We start from the raw sequence: 7,193 nt of genomic DNA on the forward strand, positions 1-7,193 counted from the left end.
TGCACCTCAGCAAAGCTAGCAAAATGAGTGGTGTGCTTATACCAGAAACTTCATTGTGGAGTACTATAAGATCCCTTTTCACATGCATGGAGTTTACTTTAGGACGATAGTCTAATACTCCCCACCTTCAAATATTCTTGTAGAAATTCTTACTTCTGCTGTGTAGATGTTCCAGCTTTTCACAAAGCTCAACTTTTCTCAACTACTCTAACTTACAGCCTACCCTCTTACAAAATGCTAAAATTGGTATCAAAAAATGACTGCCTAAGAGCTGGGAGGTGAATGTACTGCAGGCTGTCAAAAGGCATAATCACAAATCAGAGTTCACTCAAGTTAAGCTAAGCTATGCTGCCGGACACTACAGCACAGACATATGATCCTTTCTGATGGCTTTGCTGCAGAAGACAGTAGCCTTGAGGAAAACAGAGCAGATAGCTGCACTGAGAACTCTTAACTGCCATCAGGCAATGTCTAAGATCAAGCTCATGTTTGCTACATATGTCAATTCCACTTTCAGGCATAGAAAACTGATATATGACACCACTCAGTGGTCACAGATTTAAGTTTTCATACCATGAGCTTTACTACAGGTATTAATCACAGTTATTGAATGTTGTCTTCTCATTTAATTCTAAAAAACAAAAGCCATAATGAGAGGCAGGCAGAAGAAAAGGAATGCACCATATTCCTGAAAGGCCTTGCCTTTACTTAAACAGGGAAGAGGAGAAAGAAGGAAGATTGTTTTAAATACAAGTTAGTTACAGTAAAATACCAATGAAAAGATGAAAAATGTGTAAATTCTGTAATAACAAACTTATTTTTAACATTTTCTCAAAGGCCCCACCTCTAAATGATGCATCTGGGCGCTCAAACGCTGAAGTGATACATAGGAAATAATCTCTGCCAAGTGGAGACAAACAGGAAAATTTCTACAGCTGAGAAGTAATGACTTTACATGTGTCAGAAACAAAGAAACTTTTCAGTAGTATTCTTCTTATTCTGCTACATTTACAAACTACCAAAGCTGTGCTAAGCCTTACTTCTTTCTCTTATTCACCCGTCCTTATTTTATCTTGGAAATAAGGCATGAGTTTTCTCTGCTGTCAATTTTATGGCAGGTGATCTTTATGCCACAATATTGTGTTTCCTACTCCACTAGAGGATCAAAAAAATAAAATCTACTCAGATACACTTCAAAAGTGAGGGAGCTCCAGGAAACATTCTTTACACATAAAGAACTTCAACCGCAGCTCAAAACACACAGAAACGTAACAGGCATTTTGACAAGTAATTTGCAAAAATGTTCTCAGTCATATGAAAAGTCTGCTTCTGAAAAGGATCACTAATTCACAGCAACATTACTAATTAGGACTACGAAAAATAGGTACAAGTGTAGACACTTTTTTAAGTTGCTACTGTGCACATTCTGACCTTAACTTCAAAAGTCTAACAAAACCTGAGAAAATATACCTGTAGATAGTAATTTCAAACAGGCCTTTGTCGAGAATATATTTAATGTAAGTATGCTAGCTGGAGGACGTTTTCTCTTGTCAATTTTCAGACCTCAGATGTTGGTGAAAGCATTTTTCAAATTTGACAAGAAACGCTCACAGACCACTTCAGAAATGAATAAAAGAAAAGATCTAAGACTGCTTTGAACAGAGTCTTCTGGCACACGTTCTATGAAACACCACAGAAATACCAGTCCTAAAGCTGAGACATAACTCATGAGAGAACGACTGCATATAATGAAGCTTTACCCTCACCTCTGGCAAGTCCACATATTCTGTATGATACTCTTTAATTTTTAAATACTCATTATCCATACAGTCTTTTTGCTTTCTATTACTGATATACATGGACATAAAAACCCGCCTTAAGGCAACCCTATCCTTCTGGTACACAACTTTTTTCCCTAGAATAACAAAAGGACAAAAGAAACAAAGTCAAAGACAGTAACAGAGCAATTAGGTTCCCAAAGAGAAAGTGTGCCTGTATTTGCACAACAATAGTAATTTACACAGAAGAGATTGCTCCACCCCGAACATGTAACTGGTGTACTACCAAAGGCATTAAATTCCGGTAGAGAGTTTATCGTCTGAGCCTTAAGGGCTTTGGTTAAAACCAAGTAACCCTTTAGAAAGCTAAAGCAAAAAGGAAAAGAATGCAAACGGAACAACACTGTGTCACAGACCCCAGATCAATTTTTTTTTACTGAAAGCACGCAGAATACTTAAACGGTAAAAAAATCCAAACAAACGAAAAATCATCAACCACCTTATCTCTTCAATTTTTCAATTAGTTACTTACTTACATACTCATATTTAAATATTCATAAAAATACATCCTAAAAAGAGCGGCGTTAACATAAAATTTTCTAAGTCTGAATATCAGACATAAACGGCAGATGCCAAGAAAAAAATTCTGGGTGATCTGTGTAGTCATGCAGACAGTTAGCCACTCCCTTTACTCGACCACAACTCACGCTTGGGTTGGGGAGGGGGGGAAGGAAAAACAAACCAATCGGTTAACTGTAACTTCAGATGGAGTTTAGAAGAGCTGTAACTTTTCCAGCTGTGCGCAGTTTGTTGTTCCACCATCATAAATTTAAAGGGAGGCGGGGGGAGGAGACAACATAAACTCCATTTCGCCGCGCACCGCGGGCACAACGGCAAAGGACCCACGACCCGGGAGCCCCGGGGGGCGGCGGGGCGAGGGCGGCCGCTCCCTCCGTGCGCGGCCGCACCGCTGTGCCCGCGGGGGTCCGGCCCTGCAGGGCGGGCGGCGCGCAGGCCTCGGCGCCGGGCAACCCGCCGCCTCCCCGCAGAGGCGCCGGGGCGGGCGCGCACAACCAGAAGGGCCCTGTTTTCCCCCCCGGCCTTTCTGGAAAGTTTTCTCCCCGGTCGACAGGCTGTAAAACGCCCCTGCGTGCAGATGCAGCCCCGCTGCCGCCTTCTCCCGCCCATCCCCGAAGCAGCGGCTGCGGTGCCCGAGCACGGCCCCCGTACCTCTGAGGCGGCAGGCGGGCGGGCAGCCGGGTCATGCCTCAGGGCTGGGCCAGGCCCGCCTGCCCGCCTCTCCTTCCCTCCGCCACCATGTCACGCCGACCAAACATGTCTGTGCGCCTGTCTGTGGCGGCGGTGACTTCCTGATCCGCCGCCGCTCGCACAGGCGGAGGGACGGGAAAGGCCACCCCCCGCCCCCGCTGCCGCCTCCCCGCTCTGCCCCGCAGCGGCCCTTGGACGGGCTCCGCTGCCCACTGGCCCCGCCCGGCAGTGTCTGCAGCAGCGCCCCGCCGCCCGCCCCCGCCTCCGGCAGGGCACAGAACTTTTCCAGGTGCCAACCACCGCCGTCCCCTCTCCCGACATAGGTGCAGCCGATCTGCGGATACCTGAGCATCCGCGCGCGTGCATCCTCGCTCCCGCCCGGCCCGGTTAAAAAAAATAAATTTCCGCGCACACCGGAAATAAAACGCTTTTTTGCTTGGCAGGCGATTCCAAAATTGTAGCGCATGTTTTGTGCTACTCCGCTTGGAGGGCGGGATTTCTGCAGGGAAAACGGGAGGGCTACGACGACACACACGCTATTTTGGGAAGTGAACCGCGACACCTTTACAGCAGGAGTGACTGCACAGTTAAAAACAGGAGACCTAAAAGCAACAGGAGCCGCAGTCTGCCGGCCGAAGTCCCAGCCCCCGCTGCTCCCCCCTCCCCGCTGTGTGCAGTGCTTGTGACAGAAAGGCAGGGAGATGATCCGGATCATGGCCTCCCTGGCTCTGCCGGGGAACGCCGCTACTCTCCTCGCAGGCGAGACCGCTCTCTCGCGCACCATCTTCCTCCCTGCTCGTGCCTCCCTACTTCCCCTTCCTCGGCTGGGTCTGCGCCAGCGTGTGCCACGGCGGAGAAAAAGCCCCGCCGCACCGCGCTCCGCCGCCTCCGGACACCGTGAACTTCACCCTGCGACCCCCGGCAGGCGCGGCGGGGCCCCCACGGCCCGTCCGTGCGGGCTGTCTCTCCCCACGGATCTGTTTCTGCCGTGTCCGCGTCGCCCGCAGCCCGTGACACGCTCGCTGGGCGGCAAGACCGAGAGTGCCGCTGACTCACGAGTCAGCCACCGGCGACGCCGCGGGGGTTCTGTCGCTCCCGCCCCGGAGATCCGCATCACGATTATTCCAAAATAATACCGGATCAAAACTTTCTTCTCTCCACCCACTGGGACATATAAATATTCGGGAGGGCCGGGCGCCGGGGAAGGTGGGGAGAGGAAGCAGGTGGCACGGCGGCGGCCGGGACCGGCGGGGCCGTGCGCGGGGAAGGGCAGAGACGGAGAGAGGGAAGGTGGGCACGGTGCGAGCCGGCGCGGCCGCCGACAATGAAAGACCGTGCCGGCTACGGGGAGCGGACGGGGGGCGGACCGAGTTGTAAGTTGTATTTACCTTCCGCCCGGGCGGAGCGCCGTGCTGGGTATCGCTCCTCTCCCCCCTCGGTGAGTCACCGAGCCCGGAACCGGAGCGAGGGACTAGATTACCAACATGACTTCACCGGTGACAGCCATTCCCTCCTCTTCCTAAACTCCTGCCCCTCCTTCGGCCCCCCTTCGCGGACGCCACTGCTCAGGAAGCGGCGCTCCCATTGGTCCGCCGGCCAGGGAGTGTCCGCCCCCCTGCGCGGAAAGGGCTGTTCTATTGGTCGCGGCGACTGTCGCTCAGCCGCGCGGCCGGGGAGGTGTGTGCTCCGCTGGGCTCCGCGGTGCGGGGACGGGGGGAGGAGGTTGTGCCGTGCCGTGCGGCGCCGTGCCCCGTGTGTCTCCGCCGTGCCCCGTGTGTCTCCGCCGCGCCCCAGCTCGTATCTGCTGGGGGGAGAGAGGGGCAGCAGCGCCTGCCGTGCGGAGGCGGCGGCAGGGCGCCGGCGGCACTCGCGGGAGTAGTTTGGGGAAGAGGTGGAGAAGCTGCCGGAACTGCGCCGTGCCCCTGCCCCGCTGAAGGAGCGGGCAGGGGTCCAGGCTGACGGGCTTGAGGTCTGCAGTACCTGGCATTTGGGCTCTGTGTGTGTGTATGTGTGCAGGGCGGGTGTCCCCTGCCTTTAAAAAAAAAAAAAAAAAAAAGTCGGGAACAAAAACTTGGACGCCCGCCGTCCTCTCTCTCAAAGGGTGCTGTCGTGGACAAGAGAAGGAATGTCGAGAGCATTCTAGCTGAACCGGTCTCTCCTGCGGACGGCGGCTCCAGCGGCAGCGCCGGGGCTGCCCGCAGACCCTCCTGGGGCAGCTGCTTGAGTGTCGGCGGGGACCGTAAAGCCGACCGAGAGGAGAGATCTCTCGTTATAGTGCAGTTATGTTTGTTCCGTCTTGCTTGCTTTCGTCCGCGGAGCTTTTTACAGCTGATATAGAAGTACACTTTGCAGCTCCGCGTGCTGGTGCCGTACTTCTGTGTGGGTTTTTTGTGTTGTTTTTGATGGTGGTGCTCGTGTTTTTTGGGGGGGCGGGGTTGGTTTTGTTGGTGGTGGTGGTTTTTGTTTTTTGGGGGGTTTTGGGTTTTTTGTTTGTTTGTTGGTTGGTTTGGGTTTTGGTGGGTTTTTTTTTTTTTTTTTTTTTATGGTGTACATCGTTTACCTGGTTTGCAGGGCTGCAGAGCTCTCACGTTGTTTGCACAAGCTAGCTGTTCGTGTAACAGGCGATTGAGTACTTGATTAAAGTACTGGGCCCGCCACTTTAAAGGGGTTTTTTTGTTGAATACCAGTTTTAGAGACAAAAAAAAATTCAGCCAGACCACCGTACGTGTAGTTATATTTTTTTAAGATCTTATCCTATGGGAGGTATTTGCCCTTCTGAAGCTAGTGTATCTCTCTTACTGTGAATTTCACTTTTTACTACGGAGTAAAAATGTTCGTAGGAACTTCAATATTAAAATCAGTAGCTACTACAGATGCTTAGGTGACAGAGAAACCATGAAGTTTCTCTGCTGTGGCCAGGTGGATTAATTAAGGACCTGAAGCAGTGCTGGGAGCACCAAATACACCTTATGGTCTTTTAAGTGACAGCTATTGTTTACGTGGTTTTTAGCTTGGAGCACTTTTCATGGTTCGAATAGGAGCGGTAATCACCAAGTTACAATGCTGGCAATACCGTCCTAATTACTGCTGTTTCTGTAGTTTTCCAACTTAGTCGTTCGCTTTATCTTACTTATTATGTAAAGTCAACTACCGAAATGCGGAAAGACAAGTGTGTAAGAATCAGAGCTAACTGGACAGCACTAAGTGTCAATAAAATAAAGAATTTCAAAGACTACATTTTCAGTTCACCCTTGTCTGTGAAAAATATTTACTTGGGAACAAAATCAAAGAAACTGAAACATTCAAATCTGTGTATACAAAATAGTCTATGTCATTATGTAAATCTTTTTATGTGTAATTTATAGCTTTGCTTTTAGCTTTGTCTTAAGCTATGAGTCGCAAACCGGTGTCTAAGAGATAAAAGAATGTAGTTAACATTCTTGGAAAATTATGCTAATGAAAATGAAAGTGGTAAAGAGATCCTTTTTTAAATCTTTTTTCTTTCTTCCCCTTAATACCTTACTGAAACTCTCATTAGGTAGTCATTTGAGTTTGTGGTTTGTTTTTCCTCCTCTATTCCCCAGAGTAAATCTGAGGACTGTTTGCCTTTTCTGCCTGCAGAAGAGAAAACAAACATTAAATAATGGAGGGGAAGCTTCCTTTCAAGACAGCTCAACTGCTTGTTGGACTCAGCAGCACTCAAACCATTCTAAACCAGGTCAAGCCATTCTTTTTGGTAGAAAGCATACAGAGAAGAAAAAAGAAACTAAGTAAATCTTTCAGGCAGAAGAAAAAATGTTCACTTGACTTTGGGATAAAACCGCATATATTTAGTTAATTATTATGTTTATTTTTGGGAAGGTTGCAGCATCCAATTTAATTTTGGGAGAACATGAACATGGGTGTTGCTGGTGTCAGTCTGAAGGCTTTTTGCATTTTGATGAAGTACCATTTAATCTCGTTGTAACCTGTGCTGAGGGAATGGGAACGCATATGTTTTTTTTTCCAAGGGGCTCATGGTCAACTGACATGAAAGTCTTAATTGGTAGGGTCAATAAGGCTTCCCTATGAGACTTGAGTAGCTGAAGCTTCGTGCATATGTATATTTAAATGTGATGAATAATCCCATGCTAAAGGATAAATTGG

General features: G+C 49.0%; 1 protein-coding gene across 5 annotated transcripts in view; it reads right to left on the reverse strand.

Annotated features, from left to right (window-relative positions):
- Positions 1-4,600, reverse strand: part of SMARCA2 (SWI/SNF related, matrix associated, actin dependent regulator of chromatin, subfamily a, member 2) — a 117,850-nt gene extending 113,250 nt beyond the window's left edge. Inside the window, exon 1 of one of the 5 annotated variants that reach the window (XM_051788432.1) lies at positions 4,436-4,600. The gene's annotated coding sequence lies outside the window, so the exon portion shown is untranslated. Of the gene's footprint in view, positions 1-3,008; positions 3,184-3,391; positions 3,409-4,435 lie in introns of those variants that run through there. The other 4 variants (XM_051788435.1, XM_051788433.1, XM_051788431.1 and 1 more) reach the window with 4 other exon arrangements.
- Positions 4,601-7,193: the final 2,593 nt, after the last annotated feature.

Source organism: Manacus candei, unplaced genomic scaffold, assembly GCF_025592945.1.
Source record: "Manacus candei isolate 608988 ecotype Guabito, Panama unplaced genomic scaffold, ASM2559294v1 h1tg000024l, whole genome shotgun sequence".
In the NCBI taxonomy this organism is placed as follows: Eukaryota; Metazoa; Chordata; class Aves; order Passeriformes; family Pipridae; genus Manacus; species Manacus candei.